We start from the raw sequence: 8,112 nt of genomic DNA, 5'->3' as shown, positions 1-8,112 counted from the left end.
AGGAACAGCTGGTTTGAGCAGAGCTGGGACAGGAACAGACCCAGTGGCCAAGGGCAGAAGAGAAGGGAGAGAGAGAAGGGATTTTTTTCTCCCCAAACTCATTTTCCTAGGTCAAACAGATTGTGCTAGTCAAAAGGACCAACAGTTCCAGTGCAACTCAGAGATGTACTATCTACCATGACAGCAAGGACTCGCATCAGCAGGATCAAAAAGCAGCTTCTGTGCTGTGGCAGAGGCATTGCTCAGCAAAGAGGATGCTTCTCTCCAGGAACCAGCTATTGATCAGCAGTTCACAATCAATGCCCAGCTTGTAAATAAATACAGATACTCTGGTGGAGCTGCAGAGTGGAGCCTGCTCTGGAGACCTGCATGGCCATGTGCTCAAGGATAACTCAGCCCTCTCATCTGATGCACGATTGAGCAGGTGAAACTGATTCACTATAGGCTGGTGATTGCAGCTGATTTGCCTCCTTAAGCAGGTAATTAGTGATTTATATGACTGGCCAGTATCTTAAAACTGCAGAGATGCTCAGTGAAGTACTTTAAATGTGCCTCTCTGTAATAGATGCTTGGGAATCTTGCTTTTGCTACCGGATTCAGCATAAGGAGGGAAATGAGATTAATTTTTTTAAAGCGCCTACATTTTTGGGTACCCTCCTGGTGCCTCTGAAGGTCTCCAGCGCACAAACTACAACTTAATGTTGTCCTTTCTAGCAGTGGCGCACAGCTTTCATCAAATACTGTTGCAAATTCTTGCAATACAGGCTCTGAACCAGAAGAAAACATCTTCATTGCGGTGCTTCTGGGTCATGTTTTGCATGCAATTCATTGACAAAAATAACCAGCCAGCAGGGATGAGTTGGGTAAAAGGTTTTTACTGTCTTTGTGGTACCATCTTCCAATTAAGTTTCAGAGGCAACCTGAGATCTGCTCTGTTTAGTTTAAGAGGTAGGAATACTGCGCTGGTTTTTATTTTACTCACTTTCGTTTATGCTGCTGGAGGGTTTAGCTCTGCTTTAGAACGTGGAATTGCTTTTTCTCCTTACAGAACCCCAGAAAGGGCATTTTAGAGCTTGGAGGAAACTTTAACAAACTGAAGAGCAGGCCAGGATCTTTTCCCTCTTTGCCCTGCGCCTGTATCTCTCTTGACAGTAAGCATAGTGCAAAAAGCACCTGTCTTATATTCCAAATCACTATTGCCAGTGATCGAGTCTGCCATGTCAACAAAAAGCATTAAGACCTCTGCTTTCTGCTGATGCAGAATGATAATTTGTGGCTCAGGCATTACTGAGGTGTTAGACACCGAAATTATGACCACTCTGTCAGATGGGCTGGATAATTTTTACTCCTAAACCTTCCACCAAGATGATTTTCAGGGCTGGGAAATTAGTCTTACTCTGCAGAGCTGTCAGTGTCTCCTGGCTGTGTCAGTATTAGCTCTAAAAAATGTGTGTATGTATGATACAGCTATTTCATCATCATTCCCTGCGCTCCTCCAGGCACCCAGGAAGCTTATCTTAAGTGAAGCTCTCCTCTCCCAGGGGTCACTTTTGTTAATTTTTGGGTTGTTTTCCAGTAATGTAGAAAAGCTCCAGTACAAGGTGGTTTTTTGGTGTTTTTTTTAAGGCCCTGTAGACAAACGGGGAGAGATTTCCTGCTCTGAGTAGCTTGTGCTTGAAATGGGTTAGAGGTGGTTTTGTTTCTACAGCTAGGAAACTGAGGCAAGGACAAATCAAGACCTCAGAGGTGTTCAAGACCCAATTTTCAGTAACAAGTTTGTGTCCTCAGAAGGTAGGAGGCAGAAGATCATTGCATAGGAAGGCTGTGCTGGGTTCTCTTGGGCAGTTCTGAAGTGGTAGCAGGTTCCCTTGCAGAAAGGGAAAAGCATCGGATCTGTTGAGAGACAGAGCTCCCATCTACTGACCTTCCCCATCACCTATCTGCAGCTGTGTTGCTGGGTCAGTGGAGAGGGACCACCTCCATCCTTGCAGCACTGTTGCTCCCGAGGACTCCTGACCCCATAGCAGCTCCTCCTGGACGCATACCTTCCTAGCAGGAGGTGGGAGATGGAAACAAGCCCTCTTGTGCCTTTCTTGTCTTCAGTGAAGGTGAGCTGGGAGCCTGTGGCTGCCTCCTCTTCCTTTCAGACATGCTCCTCGGCTGATTGGGGCTCTATTATTAGTAGCTGATGCGCCACTAGAGTTGCACTCCTTCTAATTAATCAATTGCTCCTAATTAATCAATGCTCCTAGTGACAGCTCTTGGCCATTAAATAGTTTTCATTAGTATCCAGAGCCCAACAGCATGGATGAAACTATCTTTGTTGCCTCTTGGATTGCAACATCAAGAGGAGCAGCCATGTGTGACAGTAAAAGAGCAATTATTTGTCTAGTCCCTTCCTCGTCCCAGTGAAAACTGACCGTTATGATCTTTTTCTCCTCCTTTTTTTAAACTTTCTATGTTGGTTGAAGGAGAAGATGGGTAGTAACTTCAGCTCCTCTCCTATCCCAGGTGATTATCCTTAGGTAAAGTGGACAGGATTGTCTTTAAAGGTAGGTAATGTATGATTATCCTCATTTTGCCAGTTATCTGAGAATGTTTCTCAGGTCAAGAAGGAAGAAAGCGAAGATCAATACTTATTGATGTCTGAATTGCCCTCCTCCATGCTAAAAATTAACTTTGCCAGTGGTGTAGCTGCAGCTGTGCGCAGGTAGCCCTAAATTGGCTAAAATTGTATGTACAACCTCAGCACCAGGAAGGGAGGGTTACGCTGCTGGGTAATATTTCCAAACCTCACTGAACATCTGGTGTTTTCCAGGAAACAACGAGAAACCACTGCTGCACGCTCAACCTTGCTCTCCAGATGGAGAGGGCATCGCTGTCCTTGCTCATCTTGCAAGGTTATTTCCTGAACGCAGCTGTAATGTGGCAAGTATTCGGTCACATTGGGAAGCCCTGTAATTTCCTTCCTTCCAGCTGAATCTGCCCTGAAGTGATTCCTTCCTTTTGTCAGGTTAACGTGATTCAGAGTGAAGAACTGAAAGGACTCGGTTCTTCTGAGATGCTGAGGTTTGTCCTTTGCTCTTGGATTGTACAATGTGGTCTTTCGATCCTGGAAACTCATAGGGGTGGTGGGTTTGGTCCCTGTTAACTTCTCTTTTTCCTAAAGTTCATCCTTCTGTGTTGGAAGGGGGAGAAAAAAGAGTAAAGGCCAAGCTTTGAAGGATTGAGCTGGTTCAGCAGCTTTGCCAGCTTCCTATTCCCACCAGCCAATGTACATCATGCAGCACACAGTCCCTCATTTCCGTAGAGACCAAATCATCCTGAAGTGGTTTGGAAATCACCTTCTACAAGTAAGTGGCCTGAAATGCAGGCCACCCCAAACAGTGGTGATCTGTGGGGCAGGGAGCTGTCTGTTTTCAGTAAAAAATGCAGAAATGTCAAGTAGGCTTTGCATAAGGCTCATCAAACCCAGAGGAGATGGCTTATTTACCTGCACTATGTTGCTCAAATAAATCAATTGTGAGGATATTTCATGGGATTGGGGTGTTTCATCAGGCTTAAAAGCTCTTAGAGACTTCTCAAGAGGTGCAGCACCAAGAAGGTCTGTTTTGATTACAAGGAATTTCCATGTGCTCCTTCAGCTTCTTGCAGTGTTGACACCACATCCTGAAGTGGCCCAGGAACTGTGCAGTCAATGATTATACCTTCAGCACCCAGAGTGCAAGAAGCTGTGCAAAACAGACATTATTTGTTCAGCCTGCTATTCCCAGGCTGTTCTGCATAGGCACAGCTTGGGCTCTTGTGTTTTGCTCTATTTTTCCATTAGTTTCTGTTTTTTTTCTCTTCCTGTAGAACTTAACTCAGAGTTACCTCCGTTGGTACGTGCCTGTATCTGCTGAGAAGCCTTCAATCAGTCGCTTGCCTGAAGCCTCCCCTGTAAGTTATTTACACAGTGATTAGTTAAAGCTTCAGATATTTAATGCAACCTTTAAATCACGCATCCAGCAACAGCTATCGGTCATATAAAATTTCATTGAGCGGTGGCTGTCACTTACTGTTTTTCTCAATGTGTGCATATATTTAATTTTCTACAGACCTCTCTTGCTGATATTTTCTGCTGAGTAAATAGTAAATCGAGGGACTTCAAAAAGTGTTTTGGTGCATTGCAATGAGTGAATTATTTGGAAAGGGAACGTGGAATATAAAAATTCATCTTGCAAAAAAGTTGCCCTGTTGTATGAATCCCATTTCTCTGTTAAAACAGAGTCAAACCTTAAAGTGAAATGTACTCTTTCACAGCAGATGTAGCTAGCAAGCGATCTTTTAATCATCTAGCTTTGAATATTCAGTCTTGGGTTTGTATCTTTTTGCCCCTTTTGTCTCAGTTTATAGTATGCTTATGGGACAACACATGCTTTGTACTGGGGGTTCAAAACTGTATGTGTAAATGCTTGAATTCAAAGATATCATCAGAATTTAATATTTGTAAGTTGGCTTAGAAAGCCAAGTCCTTGGGCTTACCGAAGGAAAAGCAGCTTGGAAGAAATATAGGTAGAAAATGTAAAGCTGAAGTCTTAATGAAGCAAACTTAATTTATGGAGCAAGTAGTAAGTAAAAAGTGAAAGGAGATTATGCCTGGGTGTGCAACTGAAGTAGCAAGAGCATGTTCCAGCACTGAGAGTTGGGCTGTGTCCAGGCCATCATAGACCTCGAAGTGAAGCATCTCTAGATACCTCATCGCACCATGTGGTCCAGCAAGAGGGCTTGAATGAGTCTCAAGGGGTGGTTAGGAGCCAGGGTGGGTTGAGCTGCTCTCTGAGGGTCTGGTTGTGACCTGAGTTGGACCCTACGGTGGCTAGGACCAGCAGCAAGGAACCTGGAATGGGGTGGATTCAAGTGTTTCTGGTGCAATGTAAATCCTTTGGTTTGGGTGCGTGGGTCGGTTTGGAGAGCCACAGTCTGCCTTTGCAGAGCTGCCTTCGTGACTGCACAGCTACCCTGTAAGTCGGAGGTGTCTGCATCCTGCTCCTCTGCTCTCAGGCTGCACTGTGGTGAGCAATGCAAACCCCAAAGCAGTGCTGGGGAGCGACAGGCAGGTGTTTCTACCACCCTTGGGGAAACAGCTGGGATATTTGGAGCTCCATCTGCTTGTGAGGTTTGGTGGAAAGGAAGGAAAGTTGCCTGGAAGACTGATGCTGGAATGAGGGACATGCAGTGCTAACGAGGGCTCACCTTGCTCTGGGTGCACGCACAGCCCAATTATGCAGCCAGCAACTCATATCTCTTAACCTGGTTTTAGGGAGAGGAGAGGAAAAGGAAGGAATAAAAGGAGAAACCAAGGTTGGAGAACAGAAGGCGCAGGCTCTCGGAGGGCAGCACAGACAGCTGGGTCATGTAGCAGCCACCAGCCTGGCCATCGCCGGGGCTGATAATGCGTTCTGTGACTCCTGCCTGCTTGCTGCAGCCCATTAATTGATTTGGCAGAGCAAAAAAGGAAAACACTAGTGACTGAGTGAAGTGAAACTGTGTATTTTAAATTATCCCCCTGAATCCTGGCGAGATTTCCTTCTCCCTCTTTGGATTGGTTGCAGTGTTGGTTCCCTGCTGTTCTGTGTTCCCCTTGCCCAAGGTTTGATGGATGCTGAGGTCTCATCTTTGGTTAATAATTGGGATTTCACTCATTCTGGAGGCAAATTTGCTACTTGTTCCTGTGGCAAATATGCTACAGGCAGTTACCTGCTGCCCTTGCTGCAGCAAAGGCAAACGCTGCTGTCTTCATCAGTGCCATAATTAGGTCATTAATTAAAGAGCTCTCTGAGTAGTTCCTCTCCACACATTTGAAATAAGGATGGAATCAGACTTCATTTGGCCAAACTGGACTTGGTGGGGCCATGTAATAAAAAGACAGTGGCAGAGGTGATGGACTTGGCCTTTGTGTCCAGAGTCCTGCCCGGGTGTCTTCTCCCACCAGCTGTGAGCACTTCACTCCAAGCCCTGTTACAAAGAGTGGCTTGACCTCTCCTTAACTGCTGCTGAACAGTACAGCTCCTTCCCAGCATTAACTGATACAGTGCAAGGAAAGGTTTAAAAAACAGCACCTCCACTGACCTCAGTGGACTCTTTGCAAGTGAGAGGGAGCTCCTGCTGTATACGAAGTTCAGAGTGAAAGTGTCTTTCAGTACATTGTATTTAACTTGGTCCAATTCCGTCCCCTTTTCTCTGCAGCGATAAAAACCACTATTGCTCTTTCATCTCTCCCCCTTTTCTTCCCGAGTAGGTTCTGTGAAAACGATGTTTGGGGGCAGTAAATCACAAAATAGAAGCATGCATTCATAAAATGCTTTATGCCTCCCTCCATCAATATTTCAACATGGAACACAGGCGCCAACATTTCATTTTAATTAAGCTGCAAATTTCCCTGTCGGGGAAGAAAGCTGAACTCCACAAACCAGCCCAGCCCCATCGCTGTCCCCATCCCCTCCCCGTGACATCTTATTAGCAGTGTTGTTCTTGTATGGGAGCTGGGGCTGAGTTTTATGGGGTTCCTGGGGCACCTGGTGTGTATCCCTGGTGTGTGTGTCTCTCCTGCAGGAAGGAGGGCTTCCAGTTGGGTTGCATCTGGACTGGTTCGTCCTTTTCAAAACTCTTCTTGCCACGGGGCGAAGGGGTTCTTGATGCCATTTGTGCAAGTTACCTGTGGGAGCTGGCTTCCAGCAAGCAGAGAGGGTGATCCAGTACAAACAGAAGGTTTGGGGAGATAGGCTCTGACAGTGATTAGAAGCAAGGGAAGGCTTCCCTGCTCCAGCCAGCGTCTCATTTTTTAAACCTGTCCTTTCTCAGGTTGCATTAACTGCTAGGACTGTTTCCATCCGCAGGAGAAAAAGGATTTGACCAAGGTGTGCAAGTGACTGAAGAGCACAAGGCAGTCAGCCCGTGCCCTCGCAGCCTTTTCTCTGAGGAAAGTGGCAGTGGCAGGAGCGGTATGTTGCACACCCAATTAGTGCGTTAACCTGCAAAACTCATTGCCAGAAGGTAGTGCTGACTGTCAGGTTTTCACAGAGTGGCACGTTCACAGGTATGTGAGCTAGGATAAAAGTACAAATGACAAAATGCTGAAGGAAAGGAGGGGGTCCCCTAACGCAAAGGAAATATGACCCTCGTGGTGGTGCTGTTCCATCATTGTCAATTATGAGGAGTGTTAAATGTTCCTTTGTAGCAGCTGGTGTGGGGTATTATTGTAGAGAGGGCACTAAATTAGATGGGTTATCAGTGTAATTCAGTATGACAATTTCTGTGGCCATATCCTGAAGACAGTGGAAAATGTGGGGAGAGGGAGCAGCGCCCGTGACACACACAAATGCTAACTGGAAGGGAAAGAGGCATTCATTTCTCGTTAGAGCATACGAATGTAAATTTAGTGATTTATGTAACTTCCCAGAGCTTAGCTGCTTGCTGCCTGAAGAACTATTCTTAAAACACACATCCAAATTAAGATGCTATGTATCAGATAAATTGCTCCATATAGAAACTTTGTTTGCAAAGTCAACGTTTTTTCCAACAGCCTTTTTAAAGTCCTTAAAACAAAAACAAAACATCGTAGGGAGAAATAAATATCTGTGTTGCTGCTGTCAAGGTCCAGGAGGTGACTTTGGGGCTGACCTTGCCAGAGAAAGCTGGTGTCACAACAGTCCTTTCTTGGAGGGATGTGTTGACATCTTTGGGTGTATTCCCATTAAAATAAATTCAAGTTCAAATGCCCCACCCAAAAAAGATTTAACAAATGAACTGCCTTATTTTGACCTGCCTGAACACAGCAATTTGGGATTCTGTCATGAAGGGCTACGTGTTGCAGACTGAGCTGGGGAGAGTGGGATGTGTTATATTTCATCCAACATCTTAATGCAGCATTTCCTCTGCGAAGGAAGGTGTGAAAAGTAAAGTTAAAGCTGTGATCTCTGCTTCTTCCTCTCCCTAGCACTGGTATCTCCGTTTTACTCAGAGCTGTACCAGGATCGCAGAGAAGAGCTCTAAGGTAGTGTTATCCATGGGGCTAGGGGGTATTTTCCTACTCGGTACATACGGGTAATGTACATACAATGTCCAAATGAT

The 8,112-nt window shown here is 45.4% G+C and overlaps 1 long non-coding RNA gene across 1 annotated transcript; it reads left to right on the top strand.

Annotated features, from left to right (window-relative positions):
- The first annotated feature begins 3,861 nt into the window (after positions 1 to 3,861).
- On the top strand, positions 3,862 to 8,112 carry LOC121073598. The gene is made up of 3 exons (XR_005821833.1): positions 3,862 to 3,939; positions 6,879 to 6,983; positions 7,979 to 8,112. It is a non-coding gene; the product is annotated as an uncharacterized LOC121073598 (long non-coding RNA).

This window comes from Cygnus olor, chromosome 7 (genome assembly GCF_009769625.2).
Source record: "Cygnus olor isolate bCygOlo1 chromosome 7, bCygOlo1.pri.v2, whole genome shotgun sequence".
Lineage (NCBI taxonomy): Eukaryota > Metazoa > Chordata > Aves > Anseriformes > Anatidae > Cygnus > Cygnus olor.
Note: the sequence above shows the minus strand (reverse complement) of the source record. Positions and strands in the feature narration are given on the sequence as shown.